Consider the following 23,164-nt stretch of genomic DNA (forward strand, 5'->3'; position numbering starts at 1 on the left):
GTGTGTATTGAGCAGAAAGAACACTCAGTGCAGGAGACAAGGGGACTGAGTTAAACTGCAGATGTCAGGTTCACAAACTTCCATTTTCCGTGACTAATCTCTTAAGCTAGTGGGGATGGCCACGGTATAAAAATATTTCTGGAGATCAGCATGTGATTATTTGTATTGCAGTCCTGCCTCACAGTCCCAGTCACAGAGCAGGATCCCATTGTGCTAGGACCTGTACAAACAGAGAACAAGATGGTCCTTAACTGTCATTAATTAATTAACACATCTTAACAGCACAACAAACAGACAAGAGGATAATAAAGCAAGCAAAAAAGCCCCCTTTGACCAGGTACCAGCAGATAACTAATATAGTGCTACCTATTTCGGGAACTTTCTTCCTGATTCAGGGTCTGATGTGACTCAGCCCCTGTTCCATGCCATTGTGTAAACTGGGGACTCGTACATTTGCACAAGATGGAAAGTATCCAGTGGCACACCGTTGAGGCCTACTCCATTTTTAGTACATAAACAGCAGGCCACTCTGCAAGAAGCTAAGGGCCTGGTCAGCACAGAGAGTTTGCCTGTCTCTGGGCTGGTGTTCTGCAGCCCTCGCTGTCTACACCTGGCTCCATAAAGTCGGGCCTTTCCAAAATGCAGCATCAGGTAGGAGCACAGGTAATTGTAAGAATGCTTGCTCATTGCAGCTGTTACCATCCGGGCAAGGCATCCACATATAAGTCCACTACGGATGGACCAGTGATGAGAAGAGTGTTCATGCATGTGACAAGTAACACCATGAACTATGTAATGCCACAGAACAAATTAAGATCAAGAACAGAACAAGAGTATGTGTGGCAAAGCCATGACAAACACTGTGCAGGCATCAAGGAGCTCACAAATTAGCACCTCATCACCCCAACACTGCCTCAGCTTGACTTAGAGCTTGGGCAACAGTAGACCCTCAAAAGGAGGAGGCCACAGCTTTACAGCCGTGGTCACTGTGATGTTAACTGGCTGCATATGACAAGAGCTGGATCAGAGGTTGACTTTGAGTGTATTTACAGGGGGCAAGGTTTTCACAACACAAGCCTTGTGCACACACACAAATAGTGTTCTGCAGTAGGGCAAGCTGAGCTGCAGCAATGAGCAGCGGGATCCTGCTTGGGCTCGTAATTCATACACTTCTCTCACTAATGAGGATCAACAGATCAACCCATACTGAATGCAGCTTGACAATATACCATCACTTAAAACACATTAGAATCATAGAATCATAGAATATCAGGGTTGGAAGGGACCCCAGAAGGTCATCTAGTCCAACCCCCTGCTCGAAGCAGGACCAATTCCCAGTTAAATCATCCCAGCCAGGGCTTTGTCAAGCCTGACCTTAAAAACCTCTAAGGAAGGAGATTCTACCACCTCCCTAGGTAACGCATTCCAGTGTTTCACCACCCTCTTAGTGAAAAAGTTTTTCCTAATATCCAATCTAAACCTCCCCCATTGCAACTTGAGACCATTACTCCTCGTTCTGTCATCTGCTACCATTGAGAACAGTCTAGAGCCATCCTCTTTGGAACCCCCTTTCAGGTAGTTGAAAGCAGCTATCAAATCCCCCCTCATTCTTCTCTTCCGCAGACTAAACAATCCCAGCTCCCTCAGCCTCTCCTCATAAGTCATGTGCTCTAGACCCCTAATCATTTTTGTTGCCCTTCGCTGGACTCTCTCCAATTTATCCACATCCTTCTTGTAGTGTGGGGCCCAAAACTGGACACAGTACTCCAGATGAGGCCTCACCAGTGTCGAATAGAGGGGAACGATCACATCCCTCGATCTGCTGGCTATGCCCCTACTTATACATACCAAAATGCCATTGGCCTTCTTGGCAACAAGGGCACACTGTTGACTCATATCCAGCTTCTCGTCCACTGTCACCCCTAGGTCCTTTTCCGCAGAACTGCTGCCTAGCCATTCGGTCCCTAGTCTGTAGCGGTGCATTGGATTCTTCCATCCTAAGTGCAGGACCCTGCACTTATCCTTATTGAACCTCATCAGATTTCTTTTGGCCCAATCCTCCAATTTGTCTAGGTCCTTCTGTATCCTATCCCTCCCCTCCAGCGTATCTACCACTCCTCCCAGTTTAGTATCATCTGCAAATTTGCTGAGAGTGCAATCCACACCATCCTCCAGATCATTTATGAAGATATTGAACAAAACCGGCCCCAGGACCGACCCCTGGGGCACTCCACTTGACACCGGTTGCCAACTAGACATGGAGCCATTTATCACTACCCGTTGAGCCCGACAATCTAGCCAGCTTTCTACCCACCTTATAGTGCATTCATCCAGCCCATACTTCTTTAACTTGCTGACAAGAATACTGTGGGAGACCATGTCAAAAGCTTTGCTAAAGTCAAGAAACAATACATCCACTGCTTTCCCTTCATCCACAGAACCAGTAATCTCATCATAAAAGGCGATTAGATTAGTCAGGCATGACCTTCCCTTGGTGAATCCATGCTGACTGTTCCTGATCACTTTCCTCTCATGTAAGTGCTTCAGGATTGATTCTTTGAGGACCTGCTCCATGATTTTTCCAGGGACTGAGGTGAGGCTGACCGGCCTGTAGTTCCCAGTCAGAGAGGATGATAAATATTCCATTTATACACATTATGTACAAGGCCCAAAATGACTGAGGATGCAAGAAAACAAAGCTGGTAAATACAGAAGATGCATTTGTCATAAATATAAAGGGAAGGGTAAACCCCTTTAAAATCCCTCCTTGCCAGAGGAAAAATCCTCTCACCCGTAAAGGGTTAAGAAGCTCAAGGTGACCTCGTTGGCACCTGATCAAAATGACCAATGAGGAGACAAGATCCTTTCAAAAGCTGAGAGGAGGGATAAAAAACAAAGGGTCTGTCTCTGTCTGTCTGCCTGCTGCTGCTGCTGCTGCTGCTGCTGCTTGTGCCGGGGACAGAACAGGACTGGAGTCTTAGAACTTTTAGTAAGTAATCTAGCTAGGTATGTGTTAGATTATGATTTCTTTAAATGGCTGAGAAGAGTTGTGCTGAATAGAATGACTATTCTTGTCTGTGTGTCTTTTTTGTAACTTAAGGTTTTGCCTAGAGGGATTCTCTATGTTTTGAATCTAATTACCCTGTAAGGTATCTACCATCCTGATTTTACAGAGGTATTCCTTGACTTCTATTAAAAGTCTTCTTGTAAGAAAACTGAATGCTTTTTCATAGTTCTAAGATCCAAGGGTGTGGGTCTGTGGTCACCTATGCAAATTGGTGAGGATTTTTACCAAACCTTCCCCAGGAAGTGGGGTGCAAGAGTTGGGAGGATTCTGGGGGGAAAGACGTGTCCAAACTACATTTCCCAGTAAACCCAGTTAAAGTTTGGTGCTGGCAGTGGAAATTCCAAGGGCAAAGGGTAAAATTAATTTGTATCTTGGGGAAGTTTTAACCTAAGCTGGTAAAAGTAAGCTTAGAAGGTTTTCATGCAGGTCCCCACATCTGTACCCTAGAGTTCAGAGTGGGGAAGGAACCTTGACAGCATTACTGAAAAAACAGCTGCAGACTGACTCCTGCTAGCAAGAAGCTTCTGTACAATGTACAGTAAGATATTGGGCTTAACCCAATGCAGGGCTAGGCTGAATTAAAGTCAGTCAAAGTTTTGTCTGAGTAGGGTATGAGGCCCAGCTCCTCAAAGGTCTTTAGACTCCTAACTTCCACTGAAATCAGTGGAAGCTAGGAGCCTAAATCCCTACTGTAGAATTTGACCCAATAACAACAATAATAAGAATAATTTGCATTTCTAGAGAGATTTTCTTCTTCAAAGCATTTTACACACATGTTTTCTAACTCTCTGCTTCAAATAAAAGCCATTATTGACAGACAATTCTATTTTTCCGTCACAGCACAGACAAATAGGAGAGTGAAGAGAACACAGTTTATTAATGGGATTTTAAGCAGGTTCTCGTATGGAAAAAAAATTAAAGATCCAGCTCTCAAAAGATGACTCTGCTTAGCTGTGTGCCTTGTGGCTTAAAGCAGAATTCCAAGAACATTACTTCGCTTTTTGAAATGGTTTCTCAATTAATGACAACTCAAAATATCTGCTTCCACCTAGTGGTGCGGGTTTGCATAACATGTGTTGTTTGTATTCCCTGTTTTCGATATCTTTGCCTAAAAGATACAATACATCAGAATCTACTGAGACAATTCACACTTCTGCACAAAGCCACAACAGCACTAAGAATGTATGTATTTGTTAGCAAATAGGATCATTAGGGAGAAGGAAAAGGATAATCTCAGAAAGAGGCTCTCTCTTTCTCCTTCACTTTATTCTATATAGGTTTTTCTACTGTTCTCATCAATGAAGTACCTGAGCCGCTTCCTCTAGTACATTAATAATATGACTCACATCTGTCATGGTAATATCTTTTATTGGACTAACTTCTGTTGGTGAAAGGACTGCACAGAGTTCTCCTTCAGGTCCTTGAAAGGTTATTTCTTTCACCAACAGAAGTTGGTCCAAGAGAAGATATTACCTCAGCTAGGGTGACCAGATGTCCTAAGTTTATAGGGACAGTCCAGATATTCGGGGTTTAGGCGCCTATCAATCCCACCCCACCCCCATCACGATTTTTCATACTCACTATCTGGTCACCCTTTCCCTCACCCACCTTGTCTCTCTAATAGCCTTGGAGTGACATGGGAGTTTGTTCTCCTGTCACAGACTGTCCCCTGAGAAAGCTCTATCTACTGCACAGACAAGCCTCATCCTTATAGTAGAAAACTTCATGGTGCCTGAGAAATAGGCCCTGTCAGCCACAACCCTAATCCCAGGGATTTACCTGATATTTTAGATATACTGGGCCCTGGCCACTGAGCCCCTGGAAGAGAAGGACTGCGACCTGGAACCTGACTTGATGTGTTCACGTTGCAGAAGTATGTACACAGCGTCTGAAGGCAAACAACAAACAACACTTCAATGGTCACTGAATGAGGGGCCTGTGGGAAAAAATAGTATAATTGTGCAATTAAAGACTGTGTCAAAATGCACGTGCACAGTACTCAGACTCCCTGAATCCTGGCATTTCCGAACTTTCCATTGCTCAGTTTTGCAAACTTACTAATTGTTATTTTAATGCAGATTTTTATATATTTGTTGGGCGTCTAAAGATATAAAAATACAGACATCGATTCATATCATTGTCGTGCAAACATCCCCATTTCATTGTTTGTTTTTAAAGAAAAAAGTACAGGACTAGGTTCTGGCAATTTCTGTATTGAGCTGTAAAGAAAGGTATTTTTAAGGGTTTTGAACTGTCGAAACAGAGGCCCAGAGATTGTCTCACACAGGGAGGAGTGGGTGATGCAGTGCACACTTTCCCAAGCCAGCAGAGTTGCTGGACCCCAAGAGATTCCCCCTCTATTCCTGAGCCAACCTTTGCCAGAAGCAAGCAGACAGAAGGACAAAAGTAGCTCTCCATTTAAATAAAGGCTCTTGTAATTTCCTGGGTAAACTGGTCCCTTCCATTCTTTAGCTGACTATTACTCAGGCTCTTTTCTTACTGGCGAACTTGAATTTGATTTTTCTACGTCATGGCCAGTCTTTATCGTCTCTCTTGTAAACTTGAATATGCCAATCCCTGAGAGGACGTACTTTCTTGTTTTTTCCTGATTCGGCAATCATAGCTCTGGGGATTGAGCTCCCATTTAAGGTACTTTTAATGATGACCCCCAGTCCTTTATTTCATCTATCAGGATGTTCAAAGAGAGCAGCTACCCTTCACTGAATGCCACTGCTCTGACTTTGGATTCCCTTGTAGAATGTGTGGGGCTGGGGTAGTTGTCTCAGCTGGATTCTTAATCCAGAGGAAAGACGCTCTCCCCTGTTCAATCAAGATCAGGAATGGCACATAGATTTGAGAGAAAAAGTACATTTTACTTTTACTCTATTTTCTTATTTCTCAAAAGGAACAGTACAACAAAGATAAAAACATTGTGAATAATCAATATAGGTATTGATGTATCTTGTCTGAAATGGGACAGCTGCTCTTCTACTCTCGGGATGGATGCCATATCAATAGATAAGATAAAAAGACAGGCCTAACTGAGAGACTGAACCCATATGAGGGCTCCTCATATTCTGCTCCTCGGTTACATGAGTACGTCGCTCCCCGACTAGGGCCCAAATCTGTGTAAAGAAGAGTAAATCTGGTCCCGAGGGAGTATCGAAGAACTTCCAAACTGTATAAGGAGGGTGGTTGAGTCTAAACTATAAAGACAGTTCCAAATATGGACCGCAGTTCAGGAAAGCAGCCTTATTCATCCAAGCATATGAATGATGTAAGAAAATTCTGAAAATGTGGATCTTAGATCATGGTCATAATTTAAAAAAATTAATTGACACAGCGGACACCATTCACATTTGAAACATAAAGTAGCTTAAAACTGTCCTAGCTTGAAGTGGTTTGAAACTGCTTCAGGAAATGTGGTCCTCTTACAAGTGTAGATGTGAGGTTGCATATATGGTAAAGCCATGTATACAGAATACATGCTGATTTTAATCCTACAAATTTCCCAAACACTATACAGAATATCTAATGGCTTATTTTTAAATCCTAATCAGAGAAAAATTAAAATGATTTGTGCAAATAATTGAATTCTAAGGATTGTGTAACAACAAACACTCTTATTTTCTAGATCTACTGAGAGCTAGCTCTGAGAGAACAAAACAGTATTTTCAGTGTTTATGGTTCTTTACTGAAGCAGGTCTATTCTTTATCTAAGAACAGGAAAACAAAAGAATTCACAATATTGTTATCCCTTTTGACCTGAGCAATTAGTGACTATTTTGGGTCTTGTGAGTTGTTTCCATTAGGGGGAGAAATGGATGATGGAGTCAGGTATTTTTTTGACACAATCCTGCTTATTTACAAAGAATGTACACAAAGTTCTATTTCCCTAACGACAGCAGGAATAGTTTCTTGGCTCACAATTCCAAACCTCTTTCTATCCAGCAGTCTACCCTAAAGCGCGCACGCGCTCTCTCTCTCTCTCTCTCTCTCTCTCAACTCTTTCTGAGATCACACTACAAATACTTCTCTGGGGCTCCTTTGTGCTTCTGCGGTGTCACACTCCCTCTCTTCCTCCCCCCCCCCGCCCCGAACCCCATCCCCCTGCATTTGCATTCAGACCCCAATGAAAGCCCATTCCACTGTATGGCTCAACTCCTATTCCAGCTTTACTTGATGGTGACTTCTATTAAGTCAGCCATCTATTCCACAAAAGAGCTTGATTGTTTTTACATTGATCCTGAATAAAGGACAACTGGTATGCCCACCAGCTTCAATAAGGCTTCCCCTTTCCCCAGCATAACTACCTGTTTTCATGTTGTTTTTATAAATCTGTATCTTGTACACGTCCGCAAAACCCACAGCATTCTTTTATTTTTACTAACCTGAAACAGGATATTGAATGCATAATTTCAGTTACACCAATGTAAATCTGTGGTAATTCATTAGAATTATTCCATATTTATCCTGGTGGCAAAATATGTTAGCACGTCACTAGAGAAAACATGACACTTTTTGATAATTGTTATTGTTGCCGGCACCCGGTGCCGAGAGGCTAAACAACAGCTGAGGTTGGTTCGCTACCCGGTGTGCTACACCCAATAATCACAACGGGGTGGAGAAGCAGAAAAGTTTATTTGCAGCTGCAAAAAGGTACAGGGAGAATAAAATCTCCAATCCTGCACCCAGAGCAGGAAGTTACACAGGCTTTTATACATCCTTTTTCCCAGCATACCTATCCAATAGCAAGCTGCCCTAAGTATCCATATAGCCAGCCAATCCAGTTCCCGGCTAGTTCCCTTGTTCTCTGTATCATTTGTTAAACCATACATAAAGCTGCTTTATTCAGCATTGTTCTTCCATATCTGCCCTGTTTGGCCTTGTTTAGTTTCAGGCAGTCTGACTCTGCAACATATTGTTGCAGATCCTCAGCATAACTGCTGCGAGTGCCTCCAGGCGGGGGGGGCAAGGACACTTGGGCCTAGTACACAGAGCTGCTGCGAGTGCCTCTAGGCTGGCGGGGGGGGGGGGGGGGGGCGCCAAGGACACCTGGGCCTAGTGCGAGGGGGCTTCATCGACACTCGTGGTCTTCCATCCCCTCGAGTTACCTAGTGGCCATGCCCCAGTGTCCCCACTCAACTCCCACATCTGAACTCCCAGCCAGAGCCCGTACGTACTCCACCACTAGAGGCCCTGATGCAGCAAGCCACCCCTATAGAGCAAAACAAAACTACTTCCCACATGGCATTAGGATAGCAAACGATAATAGAGAAAGATAAGAACTTGCTATAACAGGGGTTCTCAAACTTCATTGCACCACGACCCCCTTCTGACAACAAAAATTACTACGCGACCCCAGGAGGAAGAACCAAACCCTGAGCCCGCCCAAGCCCTAGCTCCCCCGGGCCAGAAGGGGCCAAAGTCAAAACCCAAGGGCTTCAGGCCCAGGCAGGGGGTGGGGGGAGCTGTAACCTGATCCCAGGGCTGAAGCCCAAGTCTCAGCCCTGCTGCCCAGGGCTCAGGCTTGGGCTTCAGCCCTGGGCCCAGGCAAGTCTAACTCCAGCCCTGGCGACCCTATTAAAAAGGGATCCCGACCCACAGTTTGAGAATTGCTGTGCAGTAACATGCACTGATTATTGGTGATGCTTGGTTTCCTCACAAAGGCATGCACAAGGTTACATGGAACTCACCAGATGGTTAAACCACAAACCAGACTGAGCACATGTCAGGAGACCGGGTTGTAGGCGGTCAGGAATAGTGGTCAGAGTGGGAGTCATGCCTAGTGGTGAGTGTCCAAATGCCAAAAGCAGGGATTGAGACAGGGCCAAAACCAAGAAGCATGTCCAAAGATTAGAACTAGAGTCAGAATCCAAATGCCAGAACCAAGAATCAAGTAGGGTGACAAGACAGCAAATGTGAAAAATTGGGAAGGGGTGGGGGGAAATAGGAACCTATATAAGAAAAAGACCCCCAGATCAGGACTGTTCCTATCAAATCGGGATATCTGGTCACTCTAGAATCAAGAGAGAGTCGGAGTCAGGAATCAGAGCCAAGGGTCAGAACCAGATCACCGGGGGCAGGGAAGAAGGGAGCAGGGCTGGTTCTGAGGCAGGAGCAAGGCTGGGTGTAGGACAGGATCTGGGCTAAAGCTGTGGAGGAACAGAGCAAAAGCAAGGCTTGGCAAGAGCTGAGCACAGGGAGGCAGAAAATCACTGAGCACCCAGCGAGCGACTGCTGCTGCTGAGTTTAAGAACCAGACAGCTAACTTCTTCAGCCAATCTGGCAGGGTGGTCCAAGCAGGACAGTGTCGGAGGATGGTGCCGTGGGGAAGGCGAGCAGAGCTTCATCATCATGGGCTTGCTTCTGGACGGCGCCGTGCCTTGTGGTGCCGGAGGTCTATCTTGCCTGGTGGGAAACTGCGATGCCATCATGGCAATCAAGTCCCTGGCCACCTCAAACGTGTCCAGGATGGAAGGGAGCTCCTGCTCCTCCACCTGGCACTCTCTAGCAGGAGGGTCCAGTGGCACCAGACTTGACGGATCCCTCTGCAGGCCCAAAGTCGACAGTGCTGATCCCTGCGTAGGATGCATACCGCTTATGCTGTCAGACTCAGTGCTCTGACCATGGGTGAGCGCCCTCTATTCGTCTTCTTGTGCTGCTTAGGTGGCACCGGTGATTGCGAGCCGTAGTTTCTCTAACAGAGGCCAGAGCGCTGCACACAGAGGTGCTTAATGCCAAGTCCTGCTCGCCCAGAGCCGGCAGGGGACGGAGTGCTGCCTCCATAAGGAGTTCTTTGAGCCTGAAGTCCCTTTCTTTCTTTGTTCTCGGGCGGAGAACTTTGCAGATCTTGAAGCGATCTGTTTGATGTGCCTCCCCCAGACACTTTAGGCAGGAGTCATGGGGGTTGCCCATTGACATGAGCTTGTAGCAGGTCCCGTACGGCTTAAACTCTTGGGATGGAGGCATGTGCCGAACCCCAAGAGGGGAGGGAATTGGGCTTGGGGGAACCCCCCACTTCTATCAAACTAATTACTGAAAACTAACACTAACTAACTAACTATTTACAGGTTAACAGAAAGTCCAATCACTGGGGAAACTGCTTGCGGAGGCAAGAGAGACACACAGCTCCAACGACCGTCAGAGGCAGTAAGAACGAATTGAAGAGGTGGCGGGTCGGCAGGGACCTATATACACCGCCATGAAGGCGCAGCTCCGGGGGCTCCACAGCTGACCCGACGGGTACTGTTTGGGGAAAAACCTTCCGACGACTGTGCACGCGGCATACGCACACCTACTTGGAATCGACATGAGCAAGCACTCGAAGAACTTGGCAGATTCCCCCACAATGAAACCCTAATGCAGGGCAGCTTTACCGTTAATCTGTGCATTAGATTAGGAGTCAGCAAGCACCTGACAGGGCTGTAGCCATGAGTGGGCCTGAGTGGGCTGCGGCACACCCACTTAGCATCCAGCCCACCCAGATCGGGGCTGGAGTCCCACGAATCCACAGGCTGGGACTCCCAACACCGGGTCAGTGTCCATCCGTGTCCCGCTCCTGCCAGCGCCACATGCTGCTGCCCTGGTCTCCAGCCCTGCCCCTACAAGGTACACCCCCACCTCCCCCAGGCAGCCTCATGGTCAGGTGCCTGCTGAGCAGTAAAGGACGGCTAGAGTTGGTGGGGGAGGCCGGTCTCCCTATCCCCAACCGCCCCATCATTGCCCACCCAGTTTCCCTGTCCTAGCTACGCCACTGCCTGTAAAGCTTTTCCTACAGAAGGAAAGTGCTCTCTTCAAATCACCACTCTGCCAGCAAAAATAGCTGAAGGCTGGTTCTTATCAGCCTTCCCTTGAAACTTCAGCAAAGCCTTAAATACAGGCCCTGGCAGAATTCCTCTGAAAGGAGATCCCGACAAAGGTGTGGTGAAGTCAAGGGGTAGTCAGTCCGTATAGCAGAGGGTACAGCTTCTCAACCAAGAAACAGGCCTTCTGTCCCCAATATTCAGCTAAGCTCTATTCACGGTACCTCTACCACTACCCGACCACAGAAAACGTCTCATTTAAAAGAGGCTCTCTGAAAAGGCCCCCTTTGTACACTGGAAAGTGATCTCAGCAGGATTCGAATTAAATCCCATTTCCTTTACCCTTTTTAAGAACACTAGTACGGCTGCTTTAGTCTCCAGAGTGCTTTAGAAGCATTCCCAAGAGCACCTGTGTGAGACAAGTCATCCCGTCGTACTCGTGGGGAAAAAAGCGGGCACACACAGCCTGACACATTTCAGGCAAGTCACTTAATACTGAGAAAACTCTCAGGAGTCCTGCTAGAAGCTGCCGTTACACAATAATGCTGAATTTACTCCATTTGCTTTTCCATGACAATCGTGTGATGCCACAAACCCAGGATAATGACACCATAGCAGGCTCAAGTTCAAGGAGAGGAAGAACTGGGTTACAGTCTATGCATATATTTTGTTCTCATGCAGAGACCCAATAACAACAATCGTATCTAACTCACTGATCCCCACTCCTCCAGCATCTGGACATCCCCTCACAGTCAGACCCCACTGCTGAGCTCAATCTCCCCGCAACTCAACCCCCTCCCCCCACTGAGCCCCAACTACCTTCACCTGGACTCCCAATGCAGAATCCCATTACCTTTGCAGCCAGAACCCCCAACAAGCTCCTGGGCATCCAGATCACCCACTGAGCCGCCAGCTCCCAGATTGCCCCACACAGAACTCCCTCACCCCACAGCTGGATTCGTTCCACACTCGGATCCCACCTTGTGAGCCTCTCTGTCCACACCTGGTGCACCTGGCATGGTGGGGCAGGACTCTGGGGTGTTTCTGGGGCAGACCCAATCCTTGCATTGTGTCAGGGTTGCGTGCAGCCTCACCGGTGAGTCCCTGTCCCCTGGGGGCGGGGGGGGGTGGGGAGGGGCGGCTGCACAATGATCTCCCACCTCTGTGCAGCCAGTGGCTTGTGCTCTCCAATGCCATGCTGGAGCCTCCACATTTAATTAACAAATAAAATTTGCAGAATTTTAAAATATTGTGCACAGAATTTTTCATTTTTGGGTGTAGAATGCCCTTAGCAGTACTCGGCTCACACCTAGAAGGCAGTACCATGGCTGAAACAGAGCACTCCAACTAAAGGTACTGCAGCCATGATGCAGGTCCACTTCTGCTATTACAGATTCACATGCTGTCAAATTGTTGTGGTCAGCTGTACAACAAAAGGATTTCACCAGAGCTGACGTGATACCCCTACTCATAGTGATTTCCACAGCCACACAGAAGAACAAAACTTGTTTTCTCGCCTCCTTCTAGATGACACTAAGTCCCAGTTATCACTAGGCCCCTTCTCTACAAATCCCTTTAAATGCGTGGACCTCAAAATGCATACAATTGTTTCAAGAGCTCTAGTTCTCAATTACTGATATAAATTAAGCAACCTCATTTTCCTTTCTACAGTATGCAGAAGATTGTTTCCCCCCACCCCCTTCCAAAACTTAGACATTTATTTCCGAATCAGCATGAATGAGATCTAGCATAAAGCACATTCCGGTTGCTGAGAACTTGCCTAAATACCCATTTCTGTTCCCACTCTTTTGTCATTGACTTTAATGGAAGTGGATTGGGCCCTAAACTAATAATCTACATTGAATGCTCATCACTAATCTCATAATTTAAAACCAAATTAAGCCCTCCCAACCTGATCACCATTGATTGAGGAAACAATTTAGATGCCAACTTGAAAAATCCCTTTCTAGAATACGAAAGAAAAGAAATGCAAAGCCTAACTTTCCAGCTGAACCACTAGGAACTTTTATCCTATAAGGAATATTGGTTGTGAGCCAATTTTCAGTCTATTTTGCAAACCATTTTCATGAACTCTAGCCTAACCTACAATGAACAATGTATTACATATTTAGTGAAGATTAATTGTAAAGAGGTTCCTTGATCAATTTTACACTTATTCCATACAGACATTCAGTTTTAAATAATTTTAGCAGACAACTATATGGGTAAAGGACTATCAAGAAAAAACTTTTTTTTTAAAAAAAAATCAGTCTTAATAAAAATGTCAGAACAAGATATCAAAGTGTCAAAACATTTCTAGAGACAAAAATATACCCAGGCCATCTTACAAAACCTCAGACAGCAAAACATACATCAGTCTCTCATAGCTTTACGTGAACAAATATTACAGTCAAATTATACGTCTCCTCCTGGCCCAGGTGAACCAAAATATGCTGTTTACTGTCCAATACCTTCACTTTACATAAGCTCAAGCTTCCAATGAGAAGGTCAATTACTTACTGGGATAATAAATGCCAAGGTTTTGCCTGATCCAGTCTTTGCAGCTCCCAGTACATCTTTACCTTGCAACGACAAGCCTATGGTCTGCCTCTGTATCTCAGTAACCATGCGATACTGTGCTTCTTGCAAACCTAGTATTTGGGAGAGAAAAAAAAAGATTCTTACTTTTTGCCTTGGATAATGATACATTTTCCCATAAGGAAAAATCCTGCAGGTGGCAACATTATCTTGGAACTCTGATATTTAAAAACAAAACCTCCTGAAACAGCCAATGAAGAAGACTGATGAAAATTGGTCTTTTATTCAAATACTTTCCGAAGAACTGTTGGTGTACTTACCTTTCAATGTTTTGTTTGACAATGGGAAATCTGAAAATCTTTCAATTTCATTTGGGCTGATCTGAAACAAAAGGATTTTTAATCAATGCTAGAATATAAGAATACCATGGGATTGAAATGATATCCTTTTCATTTGCTGGTAACGTTGGTAGAATTTTTCGTGGGTTAATTCTAGGAGTACCCGGCAATCAACGTCAACCAGCTCACTGGAGGTAAAAGGTCTACACATAGGCATAGTTTGACTTCGACATTTGGGGGGCCAGCTTCAGTCAGGCCAACAGGACTCTGCATGGGGAGGGGTGCGCAAATTCCACAACTGTCGAGGCCTGCAGTTTGGGGAGGAGGGGCAACCCTCCCACCCCACAAACTACACCCTTGCATCTACAGGAGGTTTACCTAACCCTGACACTTTTTCCTAATCTAGACACATTTTAAAATGTGGAAAGTGGAGCAAAATATGCACTTATCATGGCTCTATTATGTACAGTAGCAGTTCAATCTAAGGTCTTCAGAAACATCCAATTGTAACGACAATCTAAGATACATAATCAAGGTTTAAGCATTCCCTATGCTGCTTGCCAAAAAGCCCAAGCCATGACATGCAATTAAATGCTCATACTAAATAGATGATAAAACAATATCAAACCTAGGAGCAGAATTTCTCTAGATTTTTCTGAAGCTGTCCCACCACTGGGGACTCTCTGCTTCTCTCCCTCCCCCATCCCCAGGGCCCCTGTGCTTCCCCACCCCCACCCCTCGACTGACCTCTTCCTTGCCTGCCCACCCCCAGACACCCTAGTGCAGTGGAGGAAATAGACTGCAGGAGCTGGAGGAGGGCACCTGCATGGCGCAGCAGGTAAGAGCTCCGACTATGTGCCACGAACAGACCTCTGGTACGGAACTCAAGATGGGGGTGCCCCTCCACCCTCCCTAAATGGCAGCCCTGGCCAAGGCTCCCACGGCTTCCCCACAGCTGCTTGTGTCATCCCCACACCTTTGCAGGGCGGGTGCAGCAACAGGGGCAAGAGTCGCGCACTGGCTGTATGGAGGTGGGAGATCACCCTGAAGCCCCCCGCCTCCCCTGAGACATGGACTCAGAGGTGAGGCTGCACCCGACCCTGACACAGTGCCAGGGCTGAGCCTCTCCAGAAACACGCAGGGACTCTGCCCATCTGCACTGAGCTGTAATGTATCTATAGCCTGAAAAAGAAAACTCAGAGAGAAGGGAAGAAGCAGCTGATAGGGATGGGAGAGAATGGGGATGGACGGATGGAGAGAATGGTATTGGTTCCCTCTAACTAGACAGCAGGGATGGGTTTGTGTCTTGGAGAGAAGACGGTTTCCATTCTTCTCAGCAGACTGGGAAACCATCAAATTAAAGAGGCACTTTGTAGCCAAGTCTAACAGAAAAATGTGTGAGTCTCAAATAACATTCAGGGACCACACCTGAGCAGGAAGCCCTTCTCCTCCACCAGTAGTGAAGTAAAGGGGGTGGGATTTGGCGTTCCCACCATAACACAGCCCTTGGACTCCACTGAGTAGGAAAGGAATTATTTGAAGCAAACTCTGGTTAGTAGGTTTAGTCTCTGGTTATTAGATGTGTGGTTGTGACTATTGATAACACTTTATGATCATCTGGTGCCTTTTATCCAGAAGGATTTCAGTGCTTTACACATTTTATCCTTTGCTGAATTGCAGCCAGCCCTTGGATGGAACATGTCCGTCAACCTTCACTACACGTGGGGTGAAGCGCAGAGTAATCTATCTATTTGAGACTGCTGTGTGGGCATGAGTGTATGCTTTCCTTGATTAGGCTTGTTTCACTCTTGTGAGCAAAACCCATAATTGGTGGTGTATTCTTGTATTGGGTTTTGTCACGTTTGCGATGGAGCACACTATGAGACTGAGTACAGCAGTGATAAACTTTCTGTTATTACTAGGGCCCTACCAAATTCACAGTCCATTCTGGTCAATTTCACAGCCATAGGATTTGAAAATAAGACAATTTCACATTTTCGGAGGTTTACCCCTGAAATTTCAGGCTGTTGTAATAGTGGGGGCCCCAACCCAAAAGGGGATGGGGGAGTGTTGCAAGGCTGCTCTAGGGGCATTGCAGGATTGACACCCTCACTTCTGTGCTGCCTTCAGCAGGGATGGCGACCCCTGCATCCAGACCTACCCCCACAGAGCCCCCCCTGCGTCTGGATCTGTGCTGAGCTCCTCCTCCCTTCATCCAGACCCGTGCCCTGACTAGCCCCCTGCACCTGGACTATCCCAAATGAGCCCCCCATCCCACTGAACCCCCCAGCACCTGGACCCCCATGCTGAGTCCTCAGCACCCAGACTCCCCTGCTGACCCCCAACCACCTTCATCTGGACCCCCTGCACAGTCCCATTCCCCCTGCACCCGGAACCCTCACTTCTGAGTCCCGGCCTGCGACCAACACGTGCAAACTAGGGCCCGCGGGACTGGCCTGTCGGGCCCGCCTGAGCTCCCGGCCAAGGAGGCGAGCCCCGGCCCCTCCCCCGACCGCCCTCCCCCCGTCTCCGCCCCATCCAACGCCCCCGGCTCCCTGACTCTCTCCGCAAACCCCTGCCCCTCATCCAATCCCGCCCCCCGCTCGCCGGAGCCGGTCCCGCCGCTGCAACGCTCCGCGGCAGGAGCAGCGGGCAGAGGGCGAGCGGCTGCGGGGGAGGGGCTGGGGTTCGCTCCCCGGCCGGGAGCTCAGGCGGCCGGACAGGACGTGGGCAAACGACGTCCGGCCCGCAGGACCGTCCTGTCCAATCCCCGGCCCCTCCCCCGCTGCCTCCCCTCCCCCGGGGTGTGGATAGGGGACAGGGAGTGGGGGGGGTTGGGGTCCCGGGGGCAGTTAGGGTGCGGAGGTCTCCGGAGGGGGCGGTCAGGGGACAGGGAGCAGGGGGGGTTGGGTAGGGGTTGGGGTCCCAGGGGCAGTTAGGGTGGGGGGGTCTCCGGAGGGGGCGGTCAGGGGACAGGGAGCAGGGGGTTGGATGGGTCGGGGATTCTGAGGGGGGCAGTCGCGGGGGGGAAGTGGGAGGGGGTGGATAGGGGTGGGGGCCATGCTATTTGGGGAGGCCCAGTCTTCCCTACCCGGCCCTCCATACCGTTTTACAACCCCATGTGGCCCTCGGGCCAAAAAGTTTGCCCACCCCTGCCTTAGTGACACAGTGGGCCTGGCTCATGGCTCTGAGAGTGAAGGCGCAGCCTGGCCAGTTGGAAACTGGTCCATGAGATCTCTGTGCTTCTCTGAGCCATGTGGCTCCTGATCATCGTCCGCTCTCAGACACGCCAGCATGACCCCCGGTCTGAGTCCTGTAGACCGAGGAGAGCGCTAAGCCCCTGTTGTGCCCCGTGATTCTGCTGCAGAGAACGACAACCTCTGGCCTTCTCAATGCGGCTCTCCCCTCTCCTGCCTGGGACCTGACCCATAAAGCACGCTTCCCCGGATTTTATTAGGCGTGTTTTGTAGACTGTGAAACTGAGGCACAGAGAGGTCAAATGACTCTCCCAAAGTCACAGAGGGAGTTGGTGGCAGAGCTGAGCATGAAAAGCTGGAGTCCTGGTCCCCTGCCCACCAGGGGAGATGGTGCTCCACAACCCCCGGTGTCTTATCTGGTTTGACCTACATGGTTCCAGTGAAGGCCGGGCTGTTCATCTGCCTTTGTACGGGCAACGTGCATGAAAGGCCAGGATTCCCTGAGCCTGGGAGGAATCTGTTACCCTGAGTAATGGTGGGGCAGAAGGGGATTGAAGGCCAGAGCCTGAGAGGTGAGAGTCGAGAGGCTGCTCCCCTGTGTCCACTGCTAACTCTCCCCCTTGAGCATGTTGCTTTGGGCCAAGTCTGGCAGAGTTGCAGCCAGTTCTGCACTCTGCAAGGGCTGGGCGAGTGACGGGTGTGTGATGCGATGAAAACCCTCATCTAAGCTGACAGTGCCCAGGAGACAGGCTCTGCAGCACCAACTGACTCCCGGGCCACCTCAGCTGAGTTGCTCCCCTCTGTCACATGGGGCCAGTCATCCCCCCAGGAGGGGCACTGGGGCTGAGTAGCTGGTTTGTGGTGGGCGTGGCGTCTCTGATGAAAGGCCAAGTATTAATAACGGGTGCCCACCATACTGGCCAGCTGCCTGAGTGCCAGCATCACAAGAGTGCTGCTGCCTAGCTCTGCTGTGGGTCCAGGGCCAGGAAACGTGCTAGGGAACGGGCACTCGTGCAGCCCGCGGAGCTAACCTAGGGGCGGCTGTGTGTGAGGAGCCCAGCTTGGCTGTGCCAGGCCCCCTGTGTCCTAGTGCATGTGCAGCAATGCGGATGCACTGACAGCCAGGTGAGAGCATAGCCTGGGTATTCGGGCTGCTGCTCACAGCTGGTGTGGACAGGCTGCCTCCTTTGCTATGCGAGAGACATGCCTGGCACTTCCCAAGCCAGACGCCCTGCGGCAGCTCTCAGCAGGAGCCCTGCCTTTAGACCCTGCTGCAGCTGCATTTCCTGCTCCTGCTGCTGCTGTAAGGGCAGATGCTGGTTCCTGATGGGGAGCATCTGGCAGTGCCTGTCCTGCTGGGGCCAGTCACCAGGGCAAAGTGTACTTGGCAACGAATTGAAAAGAGAAAATGGCAGAATGAATGCCAAGCCGGATACCAGTGCTTCTGGGAATGCCAGCCTGGGCCCCCAACTCCAGCTAAGGAGGGTGGCAGATCTCCTGCCTTCAGAAGCCTGTCTGTGGCCAACTCCCCCTTCTGTCTGAACAGCGGCATGCAATGCTGTCAGCCCCTCTGGGGGTGCAGTCAGCGTCCATCTCACAGTTGTCTTGTGGCTGATCTGCCCAGCGTGGGGGCTGCTTCATTGGGGTGTTGAGTTCCCTCCTTTGCCCAGCACCAGCTCTCACTAAGGTTGTTGGCCTTCTGGAGCATCCTCCTTTGCATCTAGCTTGCAGCCGAAGGCACAAACCTTGTGCACAGGAGCAAGTTGACACCTCACTGCCTCCCACCGGGCACTGCCATCCTGTGCAGGGGTGAGGTCACTCCCTGAGCAGTTCTCCTCACAGGTCGCTGCTCCCCACTTGGAGTCTCTTTTTCGCATTGCCCTTCTCAGCTAATGTGTTGTGTGTGGACACAGCCCCTAATGTGAACAAAGACCTGGACCCTGCAGCTCCAGGCCAGGCCATGATTGAAGAGATGCCATCAGTGTGGGGCTCGCACCAGCTGCTGGGCAAGAGGGACCCTGGCTTTGATTCCACCTGGCAGTTCCTGTGGCCCTAGACAGCAGCAGGTTCAGGAAGGTGGGTGTGCTGCACTTGCTAGACTCTGCACTGAGCTCTGGGAGCGGGCAGGGAGAGTGGGTGGGTGGGTGGGGAGGGGGCTATGTCTACACTGCAGTGAAACCCACAGCTGGCCTGGGTCAGCTGACTTGGACTGAGGGGTTATAAAACTGCTGGCTGGGGGCCCTGCAGAGAGGTGGGGGAAATCTCCTCCTTGGTTGCTAGGTGTGACTGCCCTGGTTTTGGGGGCTCCCCTTGTCTTTTCAGATCCTCCACTGACCTGGGTCAGTTTCAACCAGTCCTTAATGACCCATTCATTCAACTTCAGACAGCGTGCCCCAACACTTCTTAAGAACGGCCATACAGGGTCGGACCAAAGGTCCATCCAGCCCGTATCCTGTCTTCCAGCAGTGCCAAGGTGCTGGAACTAGGAGTGCTGGGGGTGTGGCAGAACCCTCTTGCTTGAAGTGGTTTCCCTCATATAGTGCATTTAGTTTTGTTCAGTGGCTTTGAGCACCTCCACTATAAAAATGGTGCCAGTGCCCCTACAACAGTGGCCAGTGCCAGACGCTTCAGAGAGAATGACCAGAAGAAGGCAATTTCGAGTGATCCGTCCCCATCATCCAGCCCCAGGTTCTGGCGTTCGGTGGTTTAGGGACACCCAGAGCATGGGGTTGCATCCCTGACCATCTTGGCTAATAGTCATGGATGGACCTGTCCTCCAGGAACTTCTCTCATTCTTTTTGAACCCAGCTGTATTTCTGGCCTTCACAACATCCCCTGCCAATGAGTTCAACAGCTTGTCTGTGCACTGTGTGAAGAAGTACTTCCTTATGGTAGTTTTAACCTGCTGCCGATAAATTTCATTGGGTGACCCCCTGGTTCTTCTGACATGTGAAGAGAGAACGAACATTTCCTTCTTCATTCTTTTCACACCACTCATGATTTTATAGACCTCCCGTCGCTGTCGATTTTTCCAAGCTTGTGAAAAGTCCCAGTCTTTTTAATTTCCCCTCCTACGGGAAGCTGTTCTACCCCCTTCATCATTTTTCTTGCCCTTCTCGGTACCCTTTCCAACTCTAAAATACCTTTTTTGAGATGGGTCAATCATCTGTGCATAGTATACAACTTGTGGGCATACCATGGATTTATATAGAGACATTATGGCATCTTCTGTCTCATTATCTATCCCTTTCCTAATGGTTGCTAACATTCTGTTCAGTTTTTTGACTGCTGCTGCACACTGAGCAGATGCTTTCAGAGAACTATCCACAGTGACCCCAGGATCTTTCTTGAGTGGTAACAGCTCATCATTGATATGATAAACCCCCCTCATTTTATATGTATTGTGGGGATTATGTTTTCCAATGAGCATTACTTTGCACTTACCAACATGGAAATTCATCTGCCATTTTGTTGCTCAGTCACCCAGTTGTCTGAGATTCCTTTGTAATTCTTCATGGTCTGCTTTGGACTTATCTGTCTTGAGTAAGTTTCTATCATTTGCACTTTTTGCCACATCACCATTTACCCCCTTTTCCAGATCATTTATGAATATGTTGAACATCACTAGTCCCCGTACAGATCCCTGGGGGACACCACTGTTTACCTCTCTCCATTCTGAATATTGACCATTTATTCCTATCCTTTGCTTCCTGTCTTTTAAGTTACTGATCCATGAGAGGACTTTCCCTCTTATCCCGTGACTGCTTACTTTGCTTAGGACCCTCACCAAAGGCTCTTTGTCAAAGGCTTTCTGAAAGTCCAGGAACCTCATGTCTCCTGCTTTGCCCCATGGGCATTTTAACCCTCTGGACCCATTGGATAACAGTGTGAAGTACAGAGGGAAACTGAGGCATGCATAGAATTAATTAAAAATATTACAGAAAATTCCCACTTTATTATGGTCTGGTAGGTTTTAAACCTGATGCTGCACATGGAAATGTGTCCAACTGTCTCTCAGGCATGGGCCATGCCCCTTGTGTGCTCCTTTCTCCCCAATATCACACTTGTGACAGAGTGCTCCTAAGCAGGGCACAGCTGGGCACCTGGGAACAGAGCTGAGCCTCCCCTGAGCACAGCCAAGGTCAATGACTCTCAGGAGAACTGGTGGCTTTCTTAAAGTCCCAGCTCCTGGAGCCATGTGCATTTGTGAGCATTCCAGTTTTTGCTTAGCCAATGAAGTCAGTGTCTAGCGCTCATGGCTGGGGAGCACAGTCCAGCAGCTCCATGGAGGGATGAATAAAGAATCCAAACTGATCAGTTTTGTAATCCCATGATTTTGGGGGCCTCACTTCTGAGCTCTGAAGCTGGTGACGCTGCATAGATGGTGGGCTCTATGTGCCTCTTAGCTCCAAAGTACGCTAGCAACAACCAGCACAGAGATGTCCTCTGAAGTAGCTGCCACTGTTAATGAGGGGAGCTGCAAGGCTTAGCTGAGCCACTGGGTGGGAAAGGGTGGGTTGGGGGGTGGGATGCTGGGTGGGGCAGGGCAGGCTGGAGAGAGTGAGATGGCAAGTGGGGAAGACTGACTGGGCGGGGGGAGGGAAGGCTGGCTGAGGGTGGCAAGGAAGGCTTGTGGGGAAGGGGGTGGGGCGGTGGCAGCAGCAGGTGCTGGCAGACACTGGGTGGGAAGTTGAGGGGGTGTTGGTTGCAGGAGGCTGGGTTGGGGGAAGCAGGTGCTGGGTAGGAAAAATTGGGGGGCTGGGACATGGGGGGCATGGGCGGTGGGCTAGAAGGGGCAAAGGCTAGGCTGGGATTGGCAGATGCCGGGCAGGGAAGGCTGGGCTGGTGGGGTGGGGAAGGCCACGGGCACTTTGCTTGGCCTTTCCACACAGCATCTGTCTGTCCAGCCCTCTTATCAGGGCATGGCCTCGCTTGCTGATCAGTCTTCAGAGGCTGCTGCTGCAGTGCAAAGGCAATCAAGAGCTGGATTAACCTGACTGCTTCTGCTCCATGCCTCAGTGGGCACCCTGCATGAGAGCCGGCAGAGGGACCCTTGCGTCCTGAGCTAAGCTCCCTGCCAAGGGGTTCTCCCAGGCAGCCTTTCCTTCTGTGCCAGAGCTTTGGGGTGAGAGGAGATGGCTGCCCTGGCAGGAAGCTGGGTCCCATTGATCCAACACCCTTTGTCCCTTGGGTGGCTGTTAACAGCATCACGGGCTCGTCTGTGAGGGATAGAGGGCAGCTGCTGTTCATTGATCCCTCACCCTCGTTATCTGTAGCCTCTTCCTGGCCGATAAGGGGGCTACAGGGTGAGGGCAGGGCTGGGCCTGGAGCCGGAGCTTTGGCAGCCTGCCACCGACTGCCATGCCAGTGTTACGGTAACACCAGGACTCTGATTTGAACTCTGCTTCATGCTGTCACCTTGGGCCTGGAGCTTTGCCACCTGGCGTTCGCCTGAAGGTGGCGAGTGGTTTTCTTCTAATGTTTGAGCCAAATCGGTGCAGCTGTTTGAGTCCCACAAGGTGGGTCTCTACGCTGTGATGTGGAGAATGAACTCTGCGGGTGGGGCAAGGGCTCTGCCACTGGGGCAGCGGGGGCCTGCTCTCCAGGCCAGTTCTCTAAAGTCAGCCTTTGTATCTTAAGAACATAAGTGTAACCTTTCTGCCTGTCAGAGTTGGCAGCAACAAGGGCCGGGTTCAGTATCTAGGGGATCCATTCCAATAACACAATGGAAAACCAGCTCGAGCCCCCACCCAGTGACCTGGGACAAATATATACCACCCCCGCTGGGCGCCTCCACGAGGCAATACTTCCCCTCTCGCAAGCACAGAGTCTGAGTGTAGCAAAAAGCCTTTTAATAACAGAGAGAAACAATGTGGCATTATGTTGGGGAAACACCACCAAGAAGATTCATAACACAACCCATGAGCGAAAAACCCAGCCCAAGCAAACTGGGCCATGTCCTTTCCCTTTGGTTCTTGAGTCCAGCAACCCAAAATCACCCAAAGTCCCAAAAGTCCAAAGACCGAAAAGTCTCTGTCCCTGGTCAGGGCAGCCCCAGAGTTCAAAAGTTTATCTGCAGAGTTTTACCTCCCAACCTGGGTGGAGATTGGGGTTAAGGGGCACCTTACATGGTCCAAAGCTGATGGCCCCACCTCTCCATGGGGCTCTGCTTTGCCAGCCACCCCATGAGTTGCTCTAGGTATCCAACAAACTGCTCTG

At 49.2% G+C, this 23,164-nt stretch overlaps 1 protein-coding gene across 1 annotated transcript in view; it reads right to left on the bottom strand.

Annotated features, from left to right (window-relative positions):
- LOC141975304 (maestro heat-like repeat-containing protein family member 2B) overlaps positions 1-23,164 on the bottom strand; it is a 101,487-nt gene that overhangs the window by 19,052 nt on the left and 59,271 nt on the right. The gene's annotated exons all lie outside the window — the stretch shown is intronic.

Source organism: Natator depressus, chromosome 20, assembly GCF_965152275.1.
Source record: "Natator depressus isolate rNatDep1 chromosome 20, rNatDep2.hap1, whole genome shotgun sequence".
Classification (NCBI taxonomy): Eukaryota; Metazoa; Chordata; order Testudines; family Cheloniidae; genus Natator; species Natator depressus.